The 22,857-nt window shown below is 36.3% G+C and overlaps 1 long non-coding RNA gene across 1 annotated transcript; it reads left to right on the plus strand.

Annotated features, from left to right (window-relative positions):
- Window positions 1-15,834: 15,834 nt before the first annotated feature.
- Window positions 15,835-22,623, plus strand: LOC110357953 (uncharacterized). The gene is made up of 3 exons (XR_010472166.1): window positions 15,835-15,962; window positions 16,638-16,785; window positions 22,262-22,623. It is a non-coding gene; the product is annotated as an uncharacterized LOC110357953 (long non-coding RNA).
- Window positions 22,624-22,857: the final 234 nt, after the last annotated feature.

The raw sequence follows: 22,857 nt of genomic DNA on the forward strand, positions 1-22,857 counted from the left end.
GACTTCCAAGCAATAATCTACTAATAAAAATAGAAACAAAATCGTTTCTCTTCTACTCCTTGTTACACTTTGTTAAATAATAGATGTTATAGTGTAAGTCAGATCCAAACACACAGAGTTGTGGGGAAAAATTCGTGGGGAAAACAGAAGCTGATCTACTTCATTACTAACACATCAGTGCTTATGGCTGAAAAGAAGATGGTATTCCAAGATGGTAGTGATTACAACTAGCTGGATAGATGAGGATTTGCACTGTTGTGTGAACAATGGATATGAAAGAAAAGCTGTCTGATGCTTAAGCAATTCAAATGGTTCAGAAGTTAAACTTCCATAACATGAATACTTTGAAGAATTCCCTTCACTCCCAAATCTTATCACCTTAGATTTTATGGAACATTAACTCTAGAAAAGTCCCAATTTTATTGGCTGTGTAATGGCGCCTGAAGCAAGAGATTCTCTTTCTCTTCCCTGCACAGAACCTCGAACTCAGGCAGAAAATTCAGAAGGAAAAAATGGAAATGACAAGACTAATGCAATAGTTAAAAAAAAACCAAAACAGCTACCCTGGCCAGAGGCAAGTGGCAGCTGAGTCCCACTCTGACATGGGACTATAGCTCAAGCAATATCCTACAGGACTGAGCCAGGCCTCAGCAACAGTCAAAAAAGCAAAAAGAGAGGATGATAAGAAGCACATCTGGGCTCAAAGGTGTACCCACAGCCAGCCAGTGGAGTGGGAGTTACAGACACATTGATGACAAGAAGTAACATGTCGCCCTTGAGACAGAGGCTGGGGTCCTTGCTGTCAAGTAACCAAGATGCATCTACACACTATTTGGCATAAACACACATGGCATGGCCAGTACTATGCAGAGATGCAAAAACAGCAGTAAGTGCACAGCAGAAATTATGTGTGTTCCAGTGGCACTCTGTCCGAAATCAGACCCGTACCTTTCAGCAGGTGGAGCCACAGCAGCAGGTTACAGCATGTCTGTCTGGTTGCAGAGCCAGTGCTCCTGTCATTAGAGAACTGGTTTTTGTGGCACCCTCAATCACTCAATAAAAACACAGTCCAAGAAATCTGCAGTAAGATTTGCAGTGGTCTTTTCTCGCAGTACATTTTATCCACAGGATTACTTTTACTGCTGGTAAGCAAGCACAAGCCATAAAAAATGAAGCAATAGGAAGCATAATAATAAACAGCAATTAATACATCATTATAGGTTTGCTTCTTGAGGCAGAAGGAAATGGGGAAAACAATGCATTTTGGTGTCAACATCAGCAAAATTTCTGGATCCTGCTTGTTGGGTACTTAATCATCCTGACATTTAGGCACTTTCATGGGAGTTTCGACAGTGAAACTATCCAGGGAAAACTTTATTCAAGCAGGCCCCACAGACTATTCACTTTTTTTGTTGTTTTCAAAACAATGTGATTTTATCTCGGTAAACACAGCATGGTAAACATATTCCATATTGTGTTTTATACTTCCCAGACATTTTTTCAATTGAGATTTAAGTATTTAATTTGGACTTCATTAAACTGTTATTATATATTAAACAAATAGCAACTACATACTAGAACATATTTGCAGGGTATTACGGCTATGCAATAGGTCCATATCAATTTCACAGTTATGAATCTATTACATAACTCTTAAGCCTTGGTGAATGTTTTATAATCGGTATTCAAATAACATACATTAACTGTCCTATTAAATCTAAATTAATTGTGGCTCAGGGAGCATTAATTTAAAAGGTTACCTATTTTCCCAGCAGCTCTGATCTTTGTTTCACATTTTTCCATTAAAATTAGTGTTTAAGACAGAGTAAATTTGTTTCATTTAAAATGTAGTTACTAGGTGCTCTGAATACCTGTGGATCACATTCTACTGAGCATCTCAGCTAATTGCAATATTAAAGATTCTCTCCCATTTTCTCCCAGTGTAATTAGCATTACCAGGAGCTAAAAAAAAATCACATATTTGTTTAGGAAAAGTAATCTCTTTTGACTGAAGAATGTGACATTCAGCAGTTTGTTAAAATGAGTGAGTCAAAATTTGGCTGTGGGATTTGCATATTTTGAGTTTACGAAACTACTGACTTTCAGGAAGGGATGTAGGACTGAACATTTTTGAAATATATTTCTTCTTTAAATGGATCAGGATCACCACAAAATTGATCTAAAAGTGATTGTATTCCTTTTAATCCTCTGTTTAACACATGTGAGAAGCTGCAAGAATTCTGTATTTAGACCTTGGATTCAGTTATTTGATGAAGACTGTGCAGCAGTGAACAATAACTGGCACTGGAGTGTTTTATCTGAGAACTGAGATGTTTCCTTGGAAAAGAGGACAAAATTCCTTTAAATTAATGCCAGAAGAAACTGTTGAATATTATAGTCTAACATATACTAGAAGAAGCCATCAAAAGCCCGTATTGACTTCAGTAAATTGAATGTGATTCAGGCTCTCTAGAAAGATATTTCTGAGAACATCCAGAGCTAGAGACTCCATTGCTTCTTTTAGTAATCTATTCCCAATGACTGTTTACCTTCAGTTTTGAAAGTAAACATACCAGTTTGGACTTCTCTGCCTTCAGTTATGCTATTTTTTAAAGCTAGTATTAAGACATTATTCAGCACCCTGTATCTAGTTCTCATTATAGTGTCGGTACATCCTATTCATAGCACCTCTTAGTCTTTTTTAAAACCAGACAACCTCTGTCTTACAGAAGTCTTCCCAGCACTCTGTGGATCTTTTCTTCACTCTCTTCAGTTTCTCAACGCCCTAAAAAATGCAGTCACCAAAACTGTATACAGTATGCCAATACTAGTCTCATCAATGCCATATAACTTCTTTGTTTTTATATATGTATATGTATTTAGCTTATAATTATTTCCAATGATCGTGTTTTGTTTTTCTGCTACTGCACATTGAGAATTAGTGTTCAGGAGCCCACTGAGCAGTCAGTTACTTTGTAGATCCACCTTGAGTTCTTTGTTCTATCTAGATACCATGAGTAGATATATCCGCAGATGTGGCAAGATGAAGATGCCTATAAATTTTTAAATACAAACAGTATAGCAGGCTGCTCCTAGCATTACATATTAGTTTTGCATGAAAGATTCCGTGTTTCTTAAATCAAACTTTTGATGTTCTACTGATAGACCTATTATATCAATGCTATAAAAACATCTGACATCCAAATCATGAGTACAGCAGAACAGTGTTTTGGCTCTTTTCCCTAAAACCATTCCCACTGAAACCTGCAATTTTCAAATTAGAATCAGAGTGTAATTTAGATTGGAAGGAACCCCTTTACATCATCTGGTTCAGTTCCAGTTCTGAGCAGGGCCAACTTCCATGTTAGTTCAGGTCGCTCGGGGCTTACCCCGTTCTGTACAAGTTCCATGCAAGTTGCCATGCTACAATCCGACGGGATCGGTCTTATTACCCCATACATATTATCCATCACTGTCATGTGGCATTATTTATTTCCAGAATTGAAATGAAAATGTTGGATGGTACCAGAACTGAGTCTCTCATGAGACACACTAGAAACAACTCAGTATAAGGAATCTTTAAATGTATTATTTATTGAAGGCTTAACCTGAAGAACTGTGTGCTATTGTTAACATGTAGCACTGACTTCTTTAAAACCAGAATGCTGTTTGGTATGCTGTTATAGCACTCAGAAAATTCTTATCTATGAAGTTACCTCAAGCATTCAAACTTTGTGTCAAGAAAGAATGAGTTCAAATATATTTAAGAGGTGTACTTGAAAAAAAAGTGATATATATTAATTTAGAATTTTTCCCTGTTGACCCATGCCGTCCTGTGTTGACTTTTTCTACACTTTTCCAGATTAAAAATTCACACAAGTCATTCGGCTTTGAATACTGGCACAACACCAGTACTGCTTCTGTTCTCTGGAATGCATTCAGCTTTACAAGACATTAAACTGAACATCTGAGTAAGAGAGATGCTTAGCAGACTCTCCTTGGAGTCTCAGCCACAAGCTACTGAAAAAAAAAATAGTATCCTTTATAGATGTTGTGTGGCATTCTCCATGGCACAGCAAAGAGACAAAATAAAATATGTTACTTTTATAAGACACGAAACTTCCAAATGTGAAAGATGTAGTTTTCAACTGCATTTTCTCTGCTCTTGTGCAGACCTGTCAGGTTTGCCCAGTAGTTCCTATTTTGCAGCATCTTGCAGCTGGGCTGCGTTCCTATAAGTTTCCAAAGCCATGTTGTAGGTTTTCTCCCACTCTATATCACTGCATGCCAGATGTGTCATCTACCTAACTGTCTCTGGCAGGCAAAGTCACAGAACAGGATGGAGGCCACATCACATGAGTGGCACAAAGTTGCTCTTAAAAGGAAGTTCCTGAAGCACAGGCAAGCATTGAGCATCTCTATCATCACATTTAATGCATAGAATATTATTAGAATTTGGGTCTCTATTTGCTGCAGAGATAATATAGTATTGGTGAGGAATCTTCCACAGCTCTTTCTAGGGTCTTGATCATCCAGTGCTCTCTCTCCTGTGAAAACTGAATATTGAGGGAACTGATGGCAGTCACTGACATATAAGAGCACAAGCCTCATAATCTTGTCCAGTCTGAGAAAACAGGTAGTATTTGCAAAGAGTTAAATTGGGATAGCCAAAGAAATAATATAGACAGATACATTACCCTTTATATTGTTTAGCTGTTTGTGGCTGACCATTTTGTTTAAGGCCAAGATCCAAAAAGCTGATGAGATTTAAGTAATAAATGTCTTTGTGGGTTAGTCCTCAGCTACTTGAGAACCAGATATTTTATGTTTCTATGTGCTTTTCAAATAGTGCCCATTTTATTTGTTTCAATAGCACTCAATGTTTGTTTCTTATGTAAAGCCAGAGATTACATTATTTGTGGCTCTTGTGATCTGTTTCTTACTGTACTGCCGTAACACTGATGTTGTAGCCCCAGTTCTAGTTTGGCTGGAGCAGTTATCTTTGATCTCAGCTGATTCGTGATCCAAAAATACTAAGCAAACAACAGTGCCAACATTTTACTTCATTGTCCCTCTCTCCCTGAAGAAATAAACATGGAAAACAAGAAGTATAGGCAACAGGAGAGGGTATGGTGTTGTGAGCCAAAGATGGATGCCACTTCCCTAGTCCAATTTAAGCAGAACTTTCTCATGTGCCCACTAAAGTCATTTGTTGATCAAACTAGATTTCATTAGTCAAGTGTTATTGTTTCGTGCTTATTTTAATATCCATGTCCATTTCTTTACCTCTGGAAACCGAAGGGAAGCTAAAATTATATTACAATTTCAAAGAAGAGAGTAAGTGAGGGTTGAGGAAAGATGAAGAATTATCAGGCACTGAATTTAACTTAAATACTTGACAAATAGCTAGAACAATTAGTAAAGCAAGAGCAATCAGTATGTAAACAACTTGAAGAAAATGCAGTGATAAATCAGTAACACATTTGTAAAAAGCACAAATCAGGTGAAACCAAGCTAATTAGTTTCTTTGATGGAATAATGAATGTGTAAAAGAAAAGTGATGGACCCAAAATTTCTTAATATTAGTAGGGCACTGATGCTGGTTGCACATGGCATTCTCAGACAGAAGCTAAAGTTGGATTAGGTGAAAACAGTATAAAATTAATATGCAGGTGAGTAAATCAAACACACAGAAACTTCATGAACAGTTGAACTGGAAGCTGGGAGGAGGTCAAAACCACTTTAGATGATCTTACATAGCTTAATTTAGATGTGAAGAAGCTTTGTTTGCTGTTTTTTAAAAGGCAAAAAAAATCACCATGAAACAGCATCTAGTGTAAGAAACACCTAAATAAAGAAATCGAGCACACCAGCAAAAATGACAGCCATTTTGGTTCTCTGCCAGCACCAGAATAGCTTACATCAGCATAGTTTTTCTGCTACACAGCTGAGTTTCTTTATTTAGATGTATTAAATACTCCAAAGCGTTTCTAAATAGAGCTTTGATTACAGCAGGATTATCTTAAATTTATTTATTGACGTTGCTTCTGTTGACTGGTATTTCTGTCCATTCATCTAAAAATCGCACGATTCATGAAATGTTTATGCCTTTTTGTTGTGACTGAGTGAGAAAAGATGTCTAGTGGCATCACATGTCCCTGGGAACTTTTGCTCTGTTTTATTTATAGAAGCTAAAAAAGATTCTTATTATTATCTGTTTTGTTTGGTGTTTTTTTGTTTTGGGTGGTTTTTGGTTTTTTGTTGTTTTTTTTTTTTAACCACAGCAAATAGATATGCTATTGGCAGTTATAGCCACCTATGCATTTTGACACCTGAAATAACATTTTGGATTTTAATAATACAGAACAAAAACATTTTATTGTCCTCAAAGCTGATGTGACAATAGACAACAGCTGACAGAGACATGAGAGCCCACATATTCAATGAAATTTTTTTAGTAAGCCTTATAAACAGCAATTTCAGCAAGAACAGCAGCTGCCTCATTATTGTCAAGAATTTTCATAGCTATTAGAGGAAAGGAACATTTTTTAGATGTCTTAAAGGAGGTTTATGAAGTTACTTTTGCAGATTCTTATGAGACAACCTTCCCAAGTAAGAAGGGCAGCACACACCCGAACAGAGTGTTAATAAAATCTGTCAGTAAACCAAGAAATGTACTTCAGATATTAGATAAAAACATAGTGTTGAAAGGAGACATCAGTTACAGAAAAAATTGAAATGCAGAGCCCAGAGAATAAGCAGATGCAATTAACAGTGCTTTACACAAGAAAAAACAAATACCATTAATTGTTAAACAGTTGATTTTGTCTGCCCATACAGACTGCAGTAGTGTTTATTTTAAAGTATAATGAGTAGAACCAGCAAGATATAGATGACAAAATCCTACTCAGTAACACTTTTGCCACAGTCATTTCTGTACCCTTGATACAGTCCAAATCACATGAAAGTTGAAATAAATGCAAAATTGTTCCTGACTTCACAACGAATGGCTTTGCACTCATAAGAAATGTGCCTTCTAATTTCAGCCAAGTACCACATGGCTTGAATAATTAATTTTAAAAAGGGCAATCATAAAATATCATCAGATAGATTTGGAGCTTATATTTAAAATAATAGAAAAATGCTGCATTGAGTTTTTTTCAGTGGAAGTATCACATCTAGAGATGCAAAGAATGAGGTAACTGTTCTCCGTAATGTATGTTACTTCAAATGTGCATACTAGAACAATCACAATATTGTGTTAAGATAAATTTAAGAGTTCAAGACATATAATAGAAGTGAGTGGATTTAGGTTTTTTCTGTTATAACTCAGTTTCTAGGTAGGGATGTTCACTTCATAAAAAAGAATGAAAGTAAGCTTTAATAGCCTACAAATACAAATATGTATTAGAAAGCCAATACTGCTCGCTGATAACAAAATAAAGGATACAGGCAAATTACAAAGGTGAAATTTTGTTTATGATGGGCGGACTAGACAGCAAACAAGAGTGACGGTGGAGCTGCTGTTACTGGAGACCCACATGGCTGGAGTTGATGCTGCAGTGTCGAAACAGAAGACATGTCTCCCCAGGCAGTAAGGGCATTGTAAAACATCAACTTCCATTTCAGAGGCTACCACAATTTTTGATTACTTTGCCACTTAGGAAGCCCACGCGCACCAGTACCTCTTCCCGAGGAATTAATGTGGCAGACAGTTTTTACAAAAGTTGCTAGGAAGGGTGCACCTCATCCAATGTCCCAGTTTTAACATTCCAGCTGATTGCCAGCCTGTGTGAGGCACTGACTGGTGTTTTGAAGCCACAAACACATTGAAGAGTACAAAGGGTTACATGGTCTCTAAAGTTTACCACTCTTCCTTATAAGTTATAATGGTTTCAAATACTTAACTTTCTACCCTAGAACTAAACCCATTTGTTACAACATACCTAAGCAGATTTATTAGTAACAGCACTTTCACTAAAAAGAGCCCTTCAGCATCTGGTTTAGGGAGGTGTGGTCAGAACTTATAGCTCAAAATACATTTTTAAGAATGTTTCCTAGAAGATATAGAATGGTAATTTTTTTCTTTTTAATTGAGAAGCTGTAATATAAACATGTATGTACAAACGCACAGACAAATAGTTCTTAAAGGGTTTTAAAGTATTTTTCAGATCTATTCCAGATAAATGCATTTGGGCACATGAATGTAAGTGAGTGTATAAATCAAGTTAACAAATTTTAAGATAATTATACTTTTGTCCTTTCTGAATGCCTAAAAAACAAAACAGAACAACAACAAAACAGAAAAAAAACACAAAAACACAAAACAAAACAAAAAAAACCCAAACACAACAACCAAACAAAACCAAAAAATGAAAACAAAACCAAAACAAAATAACTCCAAACCAACCAAACAAAAAGCCCCACAAAACCACTGCATATGGAGATGAGGGTTGTGTGAAAACCTAAAAGTGAAGAAATTTTGATTACAGCAGTATATGAAATTTCCGGCTTGAATGCTTGTTGCTCGTAATTACTGTTCTCCAAGTGCCGGTCTACAATGAGAAACAGAAAAGCCAGAACTTGGAAAATTTTTAAGTGAATTACTAGCATAATTTATTTTCAAAAGCATACCTCCCACAAATCTCTACCAACAATTTGTCCATCAAAGAGGTACAGCTTCTTTTGAGGTATAGCATAGAGTACCATACAGTTGTATACTACACAGTCGTCTAAAACAAGAACGAAAGACAATATCTGAGTAAGACTAGATGGCAGGAACAGGAAAGTTTTAAACAGCCAGAATTGTATCACTGAGTGATATTTAGCCAAGGGAAATAGTATGATACATATTATCTCAGTTTCATTTAGTATAGTCAATCTAATTGCCATTTACAATCTGGAAGGAAGCATTTTTAACAGCCATGATGTGTTCCTCTTGGGACATATTTCGAAGGCTCTCAAAATGTCTATGATGCACTCAAAAAACCTCTAGAAAACTCTCTCTCCCAGATACCAGCTGTAACAGAGGCAACCTACAACACAGCTATGGACAGCTGTATGGCCATGGCAGCACCAGCAGGCTTGCCATCCAAATATTTCTGTGAATATTTAGTAGATTGCTAAGCACAATTGCTAGCACAATAACGCTACTAATAGCACTTAAACTAGTTAGCTGTAACTCTAACCTCTGTAAATGCACAGAGCTAATCATAGCCTTTATTGTAGCATAAATTTGCTGTCAGAACAAAGAGCATCACTCCTGACTTGCCATTGAGATTCCCTGTTTCCATAAAGTGGCTTCTTGTTCAGTTACTGACTTTGTCTAATGTTGCATAGAGTGAACAGACTTAATTACATACAATTTTCAGCTTAGGTACTCAGGGCCTAAGCATTCTCCAACCATTAGTTTAGACTGAGAGAAGGTTCATTTGCTCACTGAGGGTATGTCTGCCTTCTGAAGCATCTTTGCTGATCGTTGCCACTTACAGAATACTCACACGGGTGAATGCACTGAATCTAGTCCAGTATGTCACCCTTTATGATCCTAGATCATAAAAAAATTCCGGTGAAAAAATAATGGTAGTGAAAATCCTAAGAGAAATGGGAAGTTAGGGTGACCTCAAGCCATGACAGCAGGCATGAGGAGCCAAAGCTGCACAAATTACGATTAATTTGTTAATGAAACAAGAAAAAAAAATAGTACTGAAGATCCAGAAGGACTTCAGTTTATGAAAACTTAAATTGTCTAATACTAATATGCTAGGATCTAAATATACATTTTAACCTAGCATTACCTTGTTTGTATAAACAGTATGTTAGCAGCGATCTAACATAGGTATGCTTGTCAAAATTTCACTCGACCTCCAATTGCAATAACAACATCGTAAATCAATGGTTTAACTTTACTAGTCTTCCCCACTTTTCTCACTAGAAAAAGGCCTTTGTAATCCACTACAAAATGATGACCATGGCCCTTGGTTTTTGTAGTGTAAAGGTGGTTCCTCCCACAAGATTTTCATGATCTTGAGAAAGCTGAGTGCACCAAATGCCTCTCCTCTTGCTTTCTCCACACCTTACCACACCAATGTGAGATGCAGTCAGATTTCATCTGGTTCCAACCAGTCAGGAACCTTAGTATTCATATCATTTTGTTTTAACTAAGAGTGTAACCATATCTAATCCACTTCACGTTGGATGATCTAATCCTGTGTGATTGGAGCTGGGTAAAAGAGCTGTAAGTATCAGCAAGTTTGTATTTCTGGCTCAAAATGCCTGGGGTGCTTGAGCTGACTCTCTGTACATCTGCCTTGCTTAGGTAGCATTTGTCAGTGAAAGACCCTTATCCTCAGCGTTTGTGACCCATATAGTCTATCAAGTCATTGTATTCACATCTTCAGAGTATGCTCCAATTTTCCTGGGCTCTTTACTGAACAAGGTATGGGCTATCAGGAGAACAATTATTTCTTCATAAAGTGTACCTGTGCTGATGACTGTATTGTTTATAAAACCCACCTGTTTTATAGTCAAGCAGTATATAATATAAATGTGAAAATAAAATGCTTATTTTAGGGTCTTAAAGATGCAGAGCTGAAGACATCCTTCGTCTCCTAAATGCAAATGCTATTAAAAACACTTTTTCAGCAATTAAAGAGCATTAGGTAGACTCTCAGTTAAGATAAATTTACCTCAAAAATGTATTCATCACTCTCTTCAAAAGTAAAGCCCCAAAGCAAAATGCACATAGTTGCTAGCAGCTTTAGTTAAAGCTAAAATTAGCCATGCTGATTAAGTGGATTTTGCATAACCTTAACTATTAATCCTTCATATTGGTCTTCTTTTCTTTGAAAAATCTTGAAGTACCAATAACCTAAAGGTTTATAGAGTCACTTTTTAATACTACTTATTTAAGATTTAATCCTTTGTATAATAGTTAACATTGGCACCATCTTTTAATAGCCCAAGGTTTCTAACATGCACTTACTGAACAAAACAGACATTTTAAATTCCAGAGAAATAATGACAGCATGCATAGAGCAGAAGAACTTTGATTTGAAGAATTAAAAAATGTACTTACAAGAGATAAAATTTAACTAACAGTAAATTAAGCTCTCAGTTTTCACTCTTTCTTTAAATAGTGTTCTTTTCATGCTTAATTCTCTCCCTTTCAATTTTCTTTAACTCATGTCCTTATTTTCTGCCAGCTAGATTGCCTCCCATCTTACCTGGCTAAGCAAGGCACAAATTACATTTTCTAGTGAGACCAATAAGGAATTTGACTTCAACTCTCTTTTTGAAAGCAGGTCTTATTTTATAGACACTTCCTCTGAAAAAGCAAGATAGTACTGAATCTTGGATCATCCTGTTGCTGCCAGAGGGAAATCAAATTGCCACCTTTAAAAGTTGAAATCGTTCCTATTCTCAGATCAGAACAAGGAGGAATGAGGTAGGTTGTTCTTCATGAAGTGGTGCGTCATTGCAAACTTGACTCTTGTTTCAGGTTGATCCTGCTGACAGAGGGTGTTCTCCCTGAAGGCTTATCTAACACATTTTGCTTCAGATTTGCTTGAGGCTAAGAGTGCAAATATTGTTAGTTACCCTAGCTCAGATGACACCTGGAAGCTCATTAGTTTACTGTAATTCCTTTGTGTGCCCCAGCCCTGCCTCAGTGTTTCATAGCATTTGCTCATCTGCCTTTTTTTTTTTACAAAACGTAATGAACCTTTACATTTTGTAATAATTGGCATTTTCTGATATTTATTTTTTAAGCACCAAGAATTTGAAGATAGTTTGGCAGCCTCAGTGGTTCCGCTTCCTTCACTTGAGAAATAATTAATAGAAATCAGAAAAATGAGCTATAATAGGTAGCTGGTAATTACAGTTCACACCTCTGTTTTGTCAGTCAATTAAAAAAATCAGTTATAACTCAAAGTATTAATTAATTGAGCACTAAACATTTTTAGTCTTTTATATCAGCTAGGCTTTTTTCTTCTGTGTTCAAGGATTAATTCATTAACTGTTTTAAACATCACTTCATCAGCAGTAAACTCAGCAGCTGACAGTTGTGTTTTGTTTATATATTTGATCGATACAACCAGCTGAAAACTTTAAGATCATTGATCATGTCATGTTCTGCTGAGTAATTGGCCAGTAAAACTGGATATTTGGAAACTGATGAGTTAGTGGTTCAAGGGTCAGTCCAGTAAGAAACTGAAGCTGGCTAAACCAGAACTTTCTTTTCCTCTTGGTCTTTTTGTTCAGTAGGTGGTCTTCTGGATGATCCATGATCGTATCTCCAGTTTTCATAACATTTTTCCATTTTATTAATGACAAATTGTTGTTTCATAGATCACCTTACTCTGCTGTCTGTACTGCACTGTAAAAGTGCTAGCAATGATATTCCAGATGGAGAACATTATGACATTTATAGTTTTCTTAGTGTTTCCTTTCTGTCCTTCTCAGTTGTTTATGACTTTGTCAAGCTTTCACCTTCATAGCTGAAATTCTCAGATATGATCATTGACTAAAGGCAAATTTTATCCTAAGTGACTTATTAAGTTTTAGAAAAAAAGAACCCTAAAAAACAAATTATTTTCTCCAGCTTTGTGATCTTAAGTCATGTAACAGTTTGCTTTTTCTTACCTGAAGGTTTGTGGATTTTTTTCTTACAGAGCTTTAAGCGACACTCATCTGAAGACTTTGAAAGTTATCTCTGAGAACACCTAATATAGACACGTTCTTTTCAGTGCTTGATTATGATACCAGTCTATTCCTATTTGGTAGAGTTACACAGATTATCCAAGCTATGTTTCTTTTCCAATGGCATGGAAAGAAACAGAACTTCAAGAAACAAATGAAATTACAAGATTGCAAAGTTTGGAAAGTTGAATTATTTCCTCTCTTCTTGATGAAGTTCCTGTCTCAGAATAAGTGCACGCAAACATTGTCTCACTAATGATGCAGTGACTTTGTGTAGGAAGCTAGTACCTAGGAGAGACTCCACAATGGTTAGAGAATCATAAAGAGACATAGTGCCTGAAGAAGTGAACAGGATAAGTGAACTCAGGGGAGGTTACAGGTATTAGATGCTGTAAGCAGGATAACAGTGTTACTCCTTAGATTGCCCTCAACTAGGTTCAAATAGCCAAACAATTTTTTTGGCTATTTCCAGCTTTCAAAAAACTTGCCTTCATTTATTCTAGTGATGAATATCTACACTATAGATACACAATTATAGTTTGAGAAGTATTTGTATTCAAGTTTTAATGATTAAGTGGATAAATTTTAAAGTGCTATGTAGAAAATGACAGAGATAAGCCACAATGGAAAAACGTAGCAGTTTTTTGATGCTGTCCAATGAAAAAGCTATGGTTTGCAGATAGATTTGCCACATCTGTTAAAATTATAGTCCTACTGTCAGATACTTATCTACCGTTTCAGTGGATTGTGGTCACAACTCACATCAAAAGCAATTATAATTATGTCTTTTATAAAATCACCTCTTTTACTTAGAGATTAACAGGATAAATTTGAATGATAAAAAGGTAATCTCTAATGTCATTACCATGTTCACGTTTGAATTAGTTGTATACTGAACACAAGCCTTTAAGACTTCCTTCTCCACAAGAACTGAGATTCTGTAGTATTTACTTTAATAGGCAATCATTCAACTTTTCAAATACAAAGTAAATTTAGTACAGGAAACTTGCTATTGCGTAGTTATGGATGAAAAGATATGTTTCAGCATCCACTCAGCAGTACATGCAGGTTACTGCATACAAAATATTCATAAGGGCAGAGCTGGGATATGTGATCTGGAGTTTCAGGTCTTCTTTCTGACATTTTAACATTTGAGTTACAAAGCTCTGTTAATGTCAGTTTTTGATGGAATATGCAAAGTTTCATATTCTGTTGAACATTTTAGCAGACATGCTTTCCAGAACAAAGCAGCACTGTAAACTTACTTTTGGTATGCACATAAATATAAAAGGCAATTTAAGCTAACAAAAAACTCCTGGCTTTCATTTTTTGATATATAATTGCTTATTGTAAAGCAAAACATCTATCTGCATGTTTTCCTAAATCTTCAGAAATGTGCTCAGTGCCAGATAATTCTGCAGTAGATGTGAGAAGGTACAGATAGGTATTGTCCCCTGAAAAGGACATTTGCCTGATGAAAGATCTAAATGTTTTCCTAATCCTGATATTGATCTTTTGCATGGCTTTTGAGAAATCATTTCTCTGTTCTCTAGGGACTGTATTCTGTATAGTGTCTTTTCAGGGACAGAGAAAGATACGTGCATAAAAGCACTGGAATCTTTTTGCACTGGAATGCTTACTGTATTGAGGCAGGAAACAATTGGTATCAGTTGTTTTTTTTTAAGGATGGTTTGTCTTTTGACAGTTTTATTTCCTCCTTGTTGTGTTCTCTTTCCATTGTTCCATCTGTGAGCTCTTCTCATTTGAAACTCAGCACATTCAAGGGGAAAAAAATAGTTCCAAAAATTAATATAATCTTTTTTAAAGCGGGGATAGAATAAACTGATGCGTAGAGAGATTAATGGCTGTAAAGTGTTCCACGCAAATAACCAGATTTTGCCAGAAACGGAAGTTATACTAATCAAAATATCTTATCCTAAGAAAATATTTCCAGCTTGCTTTGTCATGCTGACTTTCTTATAGAACTTTCCTAGGACAACAAAGGTTTTGTTTTATTTAAACCTGCTCCTTGAATGGCAAAGGTATGCTTAAGGCACCAATCCAGCTATATAACAATTGCAAGCTTTATAAGCAATAGCACATGACAGAGCATGCTGAGAGATACACATCTTGGGTCTGTTCTAGGCATCAGTCCAAAACTCTGTGCTGTAACTGCAAGAGAAATACAGAATCTGCAGTCTTCAGAAAACCCTTAGAAATCTGATATACAACATATGTTCATGAGGAGTTGGCTCATCTTGATTGGTAGAGGGAGAGTGAAAGAAAAACCTCCCAATCCCTTTTGCAATACTCATTTAACATCACATGGTCATCGTGGAAGTTCAGCCACATTTAAAGAAGGCTGAGAAAACAGCTTTTAAAATATGAGCTACAGTTATACTAAAAAGACATTTTGTTGGAGGACATCTTTGGATACCATTCATGTGTTATAGTTTCTTTTCCTTTTATTCATGTTGACTAAATGGTTTATTTTGGTGAAAGTTAAGACCTGATCCAACTTCCAATGACTTAAATGGAAAGGTTGTATGGATTTTGTTCATAGAGGCTGTGTCCATATGGAGTCCAAAATGGGAATATTTTCATATTCCACTTGTCAGAAGTGTGATAGAATTTGTTTTTCCACTGCACTCTGAGGAATTCTGCACTAATACAGTTTAAAGGAAGAAAACAGTGAATATGGAAAGGTGGGGTTTAAAAAGCAGAGATTATATGACCTTTAAAAAATTATTTATTTATTTGTTTATTACTGTTGAAAACAGACAGATCTGTTAGAACCAGGATATTGTGTCAGAATGCAGCATTGCAATAAGCTTTTCATCAACTAGATATCCAGAATGCCAAAAAAATGAGAGGATTTTTAAGTCTGATGCAGGATAACCAATATGTGCTGCTTAGGACACTCATCTGGTTAGTGAGAAATGCACATTCTAACCTGACTCAGTCACAGTAAGAACCAGACTTTTTTCTTCCAAATATTTCAGCTAACACCTCTAATAACTATTGCATCTATTCCTCATTGTTTTGAACCGTGAGTCTGACTACCATTTCCTTGTCAGTCTCAGGTTTTTCTGGTATGGATCAGAGGTGTCTGAAACATGTGATTTTTGCAGGAAGAAAACAAGACAGCTTTAGCATCTCCAGACACTGAAGGACCAAATTAAAACTGGGACACCAATGGCGCAGGATTGTCAGCGCACCTCTCTTGCCCTCTCTGATAGTATTCATTAAAATTTGGACCAGAGGTAAGCCTTGGAAGAAACACACATCACATAAGCTCAGTGAAGAACTTGTTAGAGTTTGGTTGTGTAATATGCCAAAGATTCAGTCTGTTTTTAGAATGGTTCAGGCCCTCTCGTCTTCTTTGCATTAACTGGATTGTACCGTTCCTGCAGAGATTGAGCAGGCCCCGTGCTGGAGTCCAGAGGCCAAACAAAACTTTCCCTGCCATTTTCCTACTGCTGCCAAAGGTTGTTTTAAAAAAATCCAGATGCTAAGATCAGGAATGCAGGCCAGAAGCAGAGTATAAAAATAATTTATAATCAGTAGAGCACACTCTGCTGCAGAACTTGGAACTCAACATAGAGTTACTCAATCTTTGGCAAGCAAACAAATAACTGAAACTTATGACAAGTTGTAGTAATAGTCTACATAAAAGGTAGCGGCTTGCTATCACTACAACTTCTTGCCTCGGCTCGGACTGACAGGAAAGAGATGTGGCTACCAGCACCACCAGCAGACAGTTTTAAAATACTTTCAATAAGCTGCTATATGTATTCTGCTAAAATAACGATAAGATATAAAATCTGCTTTTCAAAGACTAGGAAATGAAAGGTAGCCTTTGAGTCCTCCTTCTCAATCTGTGTCATAGATGGTGAAGTAGTCTTTTAATTACATAATCACCTGCTGTCTTTCTGTAGGCCTCCATGAGAATGTAAGGAACTGCAAACATTTCTGAGAGCTCGGTATGGACATTCACCCAGCCTTCACATCCTCACGTCTTTTCCTGTTGCCTCCTACTGGATATTGATCACTCAACAGCCAAAAGCTTTAACACAACAGCCATTGGTAGGTCTAATTCACCTGCCTGGTTTGGAAGAGGTAACTGAGAGAATACAAAGGAGTTGAATACAAAAATATATTTGCTTGCCCATCAACTCCACATTTCTGTGCTTATAAAATTCTTTAGTATTTCATCAGAAAGGGGAAAATGTGTAAGATTTCATCTACATTGTGCAACTGTTCCATTTTCTCTGTGCCAAGCTGAAACACGAGGAAAGATCTAAAGAGCTCAAATTGAATGAGATACTGTATTCATCTGTGTGACTTCTTTGTTAAGTAGACAACCCCTGTGACGATAAAAAGGTCAGTGCCGCACCAATATACCCACTGTATCCTTTAATCTCTTTTTTATTTATGTGTTTAAATCAAGCAAGAGAGAGCTATGTTAAACAGTTGTATTGATTTTTTTCTTTTGATTCTATTAGTTTAGCTTCAGGGTCAGCTACATGTTTTGTGATATTCCCAGAATAACATCATCCTAAGGCATCACTGCACAACTCTAATACTGTTTAGACCACAAATATGAATTTAAGTTGTTTGAAAAATAACCTGTATTTACTGATTTCCAAGTAGGTATTTGAATTACTTCGTTGAATTAAAGGACTGCTGTGCTACTTATCTCTCCAGGTGCAACCAGTAGTGTCCACTAATATTTTGCAGGATAAAAATGAAGAGTACAATGATAGCATTTCTTGCAAAGGGGAAAAATATTTGCAGTGGCATAGCAGAAATCTTTTGAAAAGTAATATCAACTACTGTCTCTCATACTGTACTTCTGCTTAATAGTAGATAGTTCCATACTGCTGATATAGGGAAGTGAATTTTATGTAAATGCACTAATATAATGGGATTTCTTAATCCTGACTGGTGGAAGAAGCTTTTCAAGCGTATTTGCTACAGTCATAGTCAATGTCATTAGTCATAGTCAGTGACACTAGAAACAGCATTTCTGTAAGAAAAGAAAATGAAAGATACAGTTTTACTGCTACAAAACCTAGTTGCACTATTTCTAGCTAATTCCAAAAACAAAACGTGGGACTTTACAGGACTTAATACACATCACAAATATTGAGATCACTTGGTTTAGTCAATACATTCCCAGTATAAAATTGGCCTGAGCAGAATGCTTTCCTAGTTTATTCTATGTATGTGTTAAAATAAATCTTAAAAAAAAAAAAACCTTGAAAGGAAAAAATACGGTGAAAAGTATCAATTTTCCCACACTATGAGTGTTTTGTTGAGAAAACCTGTGTGGAATTGGGAAAAAAAAAAAAAATGATCATTCAGTTTTAAAACCAGATTTATCTGAGGGTTTTGATTTTGCTTTTGTTTTGAGGTTTGTTGCATCTTCCTTAAAGCATTTCTCATAGAATTAGCATCTGTAATTTGTCTCCTTTAAGTGTATTCTCTGGTACCTGATATTATAGTCACACCTACTTTTCAGGCTTTCGATCAGTTGCAACACAAATAACAGTCTAACCATTTGTTCAGCCATGTATTCTCACTAATGTTAGTTTTCTGTCAAATTTAGTTGTCACTGGCTAGTGACTTCCACTGATATCAAAGGAGGGCAGTCTCCCCAAACTCTGCCCTGCTTTGGCTTCCTCTTATTGATGGCATGTGGGGTCAGAAGCTCACACAAAAAATCAGTGCTGTGCTGTGAAATATGTGATTTGTGAGTGTTAGAGGGGGAGATAATACAGACATCACATATGTAATCTCCCAGGAATAAAACGCAAGTGATACGACACGTTTCCAAAAGTAAATAAGATTTAGCTGTTATCAAGGGAGAAGTTTCAGAAGCATCAAAACAACCAGATACTGGGCCCACATTTTTGAAATGAGTAAAATTTGACTTTTGTATTTATATTTATATGGACACTTAAACGATGTTCCAGACTGAGGTAACCCTTGGATAAGTTGCTGGGATTTTGAAGTGTACATAATGTAAAAATCGGGGCATACTGGTTTTAGCACAGAACTTGGTTTGTGCAACAAAAATTGTATGTACATGATTTTGAAAATTCAGCTATGTCGTGAAATAGCCTGCAGATTTGTGACATAAAAAAGGAAACTATACTGCTCTCACACGTGTGAGACTTCTTTGCCTTCTGTTTTAAAATGTTAACAAGTTTAGTTTTAAATAATTCAGACATGTCATCTCACCAGTTGCAGCCAATCTGACTAGGTACATCAGATATTTGCCTGGCAAAATCATATCAAGCAAGTTTGCCACTGAGTAGTTCTACAAATGTCTTGAAACTCTCAACTTCTGCAAAGTGTAGGCAGCTCTTCCCAAAAAATGTGTGAAGGGGTGCTGTCTCAGCAAACAAGTTGCATTCACAAGGGACCAGGGGGTCTGTCTATGCTTATGCTAATTTTTATGTTGTTTTTCATATATACGTTTACTCCTTTTTTTATCCTGACATTTTTCCATTATGGCTCATTGTTTTTAAGCTTGTTCACTTAGAAGGCGAACAATCCAGAAGCATGAAACAGCAGAACATGGCGAGAAATAAATGAATAGAGCATGGTTTTAATGAAAGGGCTTTTGCCAGGTTTTTCTAGGTTTTCTACTGAAGTGTGCAAATTTGAAGCTCTGGATCAACGCCCTGCTCTCTGTTCACTCAGTGTCGGGTCACAACGTAGTGACAGTGACAAAATCCCATGTGGCTGAGCCCACTTAAAAATACTGTACGGAGGCACTCAGCAATAAAGGACAATGCCTTCAAGAGCCAAGAGCTACCAAGGACTTTTGAAGACTGATGAGCAACATAGAATATCACTTTGCATACATACTATGTATCCTAATGCTGTGCCATGCAGAGTTGCTGAAACTGTCTCTAGCACAGGGAGTGATGTAACACTAGTTTGGCTTGTGTACAGTAATTCCCAGAAAGATTAATTTGTGTGAGCTCCTCAGCTGGAATTAACTTGCTCACAACAAGCTTTAGCTCTCCAAGATATTGTACACATATATCTGGTATTGGAAAGCTCATAACAGCTGGCATTACACTGGCAGATTCCTCAGCAACATCAAAAAATTCAAGCTTCTTGATACATTTACCAGTAGAGGGAGAATATTTTATTTCTTCAGTCTCACGTTCTTTTTATGGTCTTTTAACCAGTGGCTCACTGTTATGTCATTCACTCGTGAAGGACAACACTCTGTTAAATGGATGCTTTACTTTTAAGTTTTCTTCCAAGGAAAAATTCCATAGCTGCAAAATCTATAACCATCTGACTGATAGTCTGTTTTTCCAGTGCCCAGACTAAATGCAGAAGAGAGCTGACAGTTGTAGAGCTGCTTTAAGCTGCTTTACTTCTTTGCTTATTCTTTAATAGTTTTGACCAAATTTCACTGTTGCTCACAGATTCTTGCCTAGTTTTCCTGTTGTTCTTAATTTTAAATCTTTTCCATCATTACAGCTCTCCAGTTTTTTGCCTGTTACCATCTGTTGATTATTTTACCCAAATATTATTCTTTTTTTTTCTAAACTGAATCTCATTGCAATATTCTGCTTGTGTTTCTAATCTTCCCATGACCCCGTGTATTATTTCTCCATTTTCAGCAGTGTGCTCAGCTCCTCCTAGTTTAATAGATCTGCAGATTTCATTAATGTGCCATTTACTCCCTCTTCTAGCTCATTATTGAAGCTATTAAGTGAGATCAGAAGTAATACTAATCTTTGTGTACTGCACTAAATGCCTCCCTTCAAAGTTACTGTTTATCATTACCCTTCATTGTTTGTCATCACCCTTCATTTCAGTCAACATGATAGTTCATTTCCAATTTGATTTAAGTTTGGGAACAGAATTTTGACACATTGGAGATGGGACACAAAAGGCTAATCAACAATCCAGCAGAGACTTCTAAATAAGGCTCAATTTAGAGGATCAAAGTTAGGAGTCCTCTACTGCAGTCACAGTGTAACTGTCTCCGTAACTTAATCGAGAACACTTTAAGCTCAGTGCCAAAATATGTGAAAGAAAATAGTATACTGCTAAAATTCAGACATGTGACAGTATAGCTTCTGCTCTCTATTCATTAATTTTGTATTACTGTTAAAAAATCAAGTTTGTCTGGCAGACTTCAAAGTGGTTTAATAAATTTGTTTTCTCAATAGCTGTTCCATTATGTTGCCAGAGCGGGAAACTAAATTTATGAGCATCAGTTTCAAAGACAACTCACAGAATATGTGAGCTGCTATCTCTGGCTGTTTCAGAGACATACAGTTTTGCTTCCGAAGCAGCTATATCCTTCTGTTCCTGCACAGTGTAAAATTTCAGGAAAGAGATTTTGATTTTCACAACCGCTTCAAAGTTTAATTTCTAAATTCCATAGTAAATACTATTAAAAATATTTATAATATGTCGTTAGGAAACATTGATTCAGTCAGGAAAAACTCATTTTGACAAGATACAGTTCCTCTGATAATAATTAATTCCATGTGACTTAAGGCCCTGACACCAAAGTCTGTTCGTCCTTCACCTTAATATAATACCTAGCATTTTATAAAGTGAGGTTGCAAGCTCTCAGCTTAAGGATCAATTACTCTTGGTCTTTATTGACTTGCCAAAAATATCTTTGTCCAAATTCATCTGGATATCTAAGAAGAGCTTGATTTTTCCTTGGAATACCTGTCTTGAACTCATTTGATTACAAATAGTCTGTGTCAGTGCAAATGTAAAAACCCTAAACCTGGTCTGGAAAAATTTTCCTCTATGTGGAACTGAAATCTCTTATAGTTTCCTACTGATATGTGTTGAACAAAACAAAGGGGCAGCCAAATACAGAAGCTCAGGTTGAGGTCAGGTTATTTGTTAGATATAGGGAGAATTATCAGAGTTAGAAGGCAAGTGCATCCTAAAAGCCACAACATGCAGTGGGTCTAATGGAAATATAATTGCAAGTCCCGCTACTGCAACAGTGAGTCCAGAAACAGAACCAGAAGTAGGGTCACAAATCTAGAAATTGAGTTGGCAGAAGAGTTTGAGATTAGCTGCTATAAATGCAGCTTCTCTGAATTTTGAAGCTCTGCATCTTTTGGTATCTGCCTACTTATCTGACATACCCTGCTATCTTATTGTGGTGAATCTGACTTAACCTCTGAGGTGAATTTTGTTCACTGTTCCCCAGACAGCTTATGAAATATTTTTCCTCCCACTCAGTCTCTCCTAAAACCCATCTCTGTCTCTGTTTTCTGCCAGAGAAAGTCACACTTTTTTGCCTTGTTCATGTGGTTAAGCATTTTTATAACAAATTTATTGAATTTTTATTGCTACTATCTCCTATCTGCCCCTCTCCCCCTATTACTGAGTTGTGTAATTATTATATCTTTTGTGAAATAGAATTGTATGATTTTCTGGGAAATGATTTAATGTCATTTACATTTTCAAAGGCACCTACCAATAACATTTAATGATGTAGAATTATGCATAATAACTCTCGTTCATTAATATCTGTTAATCATGATTTAAGGTGTCCCTGATGAGTTTTACTGTTAGCTGGCCAATGCTTACCCTCTTGCAAGTGAAAGCCTGAGGAGGCTGCTTCAGCCAGAGAACATCAACTAATTCGTCGGCTTTTAGTCTTCTGTATATACACATAAAAGGTATGTTTGCTTAGACCATGTGTCAGCATGTGTTTTGGGAACAAGCTGGTATATTGTGCTTCATTTCCCCCTTTGTTCCTTTGTATTCAAGGGGATTTTACCTTTCCATTGGAAGATACTTGAGGAAATGCATGCCTGCTGTGAAAGCCTGATTTAGTTTGCATCGCATCTGCACTGTCTGGTTCTGCAATGTGCACTTTGGAATTAAATCAGATTGTCTGCATCTCTACAAAGCATTTTTTTTTCCTAATAAGAATACTTTTCCATTGTGTGTATTTCTGGCAATAGTATGTGCATTAAATGTACAAGTGTATTTTTCTGTTTATGTTAAGGTTTACTTATTTTCATTATCAAAGAAAATATCACTTATGTGTATAACGCTTTGGCAGAATAGGTCCTCACCCAGAAAAATTCCCAAAATAATAATTAAAAAAAAGTCCAAGAAAATAAGGAAACAAGGAGA

Source organism: Columba livia, chromosome 4 (genome assembly GCF_036013475.1).
Source record: "Columba livia isolate bColLiv1 breed racing homer chromosome 4, bColLiv1.pat.W.v2, whole genome shotgun sequence".
NCBI classification, from domain to species: domain Eukaryota; kingdom Metazoa; phylum Chordata; class Aves; order Columbiformes; family Columbidae; genus Columba; species Columba livia.